The following is a 2326-nucleotide window of genomic DNA, read 5'->3' as shown; positions in this document are numbered from 1 at the left end:
TCTCGGGTTCGTTCTCCGGGTCGGGCAAAGTGATACATTTTCCTACTTCAGCCCAGATTTTAAAATTTGTGCCCGATATGGCGCTAAGCTTCCCTATCACGTCAAGACATGCCTCTCTAAAGCAAGTAGATAAGTAGCTAGTAATTAGTACTTAATACTTATCTTTGTTTAAATAAAAGTATCAACATGGTTATTGGACCGGTTTCATAAGTCGTAATAATGATATATTTATCAAAAAACATCCAGAAAATGAAAATAAAAGTTCCAACGTATAATACATAAATGATAAAGAGAATTTGTGAGTTATAAAATTGAAACAAGTAATAAACTGTGGCAGGTAAGAGTGTGGGAGTAGATGATTGGTGCTACTCCCGCGAATATAACGCAATCATAGTTCCTTCTCTATTCACGGGTTTTTATAGGTTTGAATTGAACATCATTATATACTTATGTAAAGTTCTATTTTATGAATATTTTATGTACCGCCAGATGGGATCAGTAAGGATGACGGGGCAGTAAGGTTTGGCGAAGATATTAAACGGTAAATAATATTTTGTTTACTTTAAATGAAAAAAGGTTTTGAGTGCCTATTCTATAAATTAGCAAAGATAAACTTGTAGGGATAACAGAGTGAAAAATCAATACAGGTACCCGATTTCAATAATCCGAAATTTCAGAAGGTCCGGACAGTCCGAATAGGTCTTAAGGCGCCAGTTGCCGCGGGCGCCTGAATGTCGTCAAATTTTTTCAATAAAAAAAAATTACATCATATTTCAGCAATATGTTATCTTTACATTGTTTATTTTTTTTATAAATTTTAAATTTTTTCATTAATTATGTGGTGAAAATGATACTAAAATTGTTCCGTAAATCTACGTCCGTCTGAAATTCGAGCTCCAAGTATGGAACAAATGATTCAACAACAACAACAACAACCCTAAATATAGTCACAGAATACAAAACCGTAACAATAAGAATAAATGTCATAACAATAATAATCTATTAAGGTCAATTCGAATAAAAAATATTGTCAGAAGTGGGATTCGAACCCACGCCCACAGAAGTGGACTGCGACCTGAACGCAGCGCCTTAGACCGCTCGGCCATCCTGACTGTATGATAGTATTATCAAAGTACGCAACATAAACTGGATTTGTACTTTAAATATTACGATTGTTTTAAATATTGTTTTGATTGCAAATAGTATACTATTCCTACATCCATAAATTCTTGTTGGTGCAATGGGCGTTGATCATTCATTAAGAGGACCGTCGCAGGTTCGATTCTCCCACCTAATCAAATGATCGTGTAATCCATAAAACTAAGCTAAAATAACCATTTGGAATTTTCTAAAATCTGAAAAATAGTTTAATTTTAAAGTTTTTACCATAACAACCTTAAATTACTTCTATGGCAGTATCCGTTTAAAAGTTCTTAACTACTATTAACTCGAATTTTCAAACTTAACCGTAATATTTGTTAATTTTACCAATATTTTCAATGTGAAAATAAGTTTGCGAATACAACAAGTTAACGCATAACGTTCAATGCATGTTAATGAAATTCAACACAAAGATAGACCAAGTATCATTTGGGATTTCCAAATCGAAAACGGGCGGCGTCGCAAACAAAAGGTAGTATATACTACATAATGACATAAAAATTCGAAATACATATCCAGACTTGAACTCGAGACCTCGTAGTACAGGACCCCTTCGAAGTCTATTATCGCGAATTATGTTATCGCGTAAAATAAATTTCGAAGTAACAAAAATGAAAAGGGTCTTTTGAAACCAGCGCTTGGCAGTAACCCAGATATTGTTACACGAAAGAAACAAAAATATCAGTTTACATAAGTAATGTCCGAACGTTAGTAGGTACAATTGTAGGTAAGAAAGAGCAACCCTTTTATTTAAGCAAAATATAGAATAATAAAAAGAGTAATAGAAATGTAGCCTTTAATTGACGGGTATAATTAGAATTTAAAATGATGCTAAACGTGTTTATTTATTTATTGTGAGAATTTCATAAATTAATTTTGATATCATGTTCACATAAAGCTTGGCTATTATCCGACAGGGCAGACTGAAACAGAATTTTAGAATACGCGACGTATTTTCAATAAATATATTCCAATAAGTTGTTTGAAGAGAAGCTTTTATTATTAACTAGTTGACCCAACAGACGTTGTCCCGACTTAACTATGAATTTGCAGCGCGCATTCTGTCAATCGCTGACAGTTATTTCAAACAATTGACAATTATATAATATTAATATTTTCGTTAAGTTTTCTTAAATTTTCTAATTTTTTCTTTCATAAGAACCTT

At 32.5% G+C, this 2326-nt stretch overlaps 1 non-coding gene across 1 annotated transcript; it reads right to left on the bottom strand.

Moving 5' to 3' along the window:
- Positions 1–1028: 1028 nt before the first annotated feature.
- Trnal-cag lies at positions 1029–1112 on the bottom strand. Its single transcript has one exon. It is a non-coding gene; the product is annotated as a tRNA-Leu (tRNA).
- Between the last annotated feature and the right edge of the window lie 1214 nt (positions 1113–2326).

This window comes from Manduca sexta, unplaced genomic scaffold (genome assembly GCF_014839805.1).
Source record: "Manduca sexta isolate Smith_Timp_Sample1 unplaced genomic scaffold, JHU_Msex_v1.0 HiC_scaffold_549, whole genome shotgun sequence".
Taxonomy (NCBI): domain Eukaryota; kingdom Metazoa; phylum Arthropoda; class Insecta; order Lepidoptera; family Sphingidae; genus Manduca; species Manduca sexta.
The sequence above is the reverse complement of the archived record's forward strand: the minus strand, read 5'-3'. Positions and strand labels throughout refer to the sequence as shown.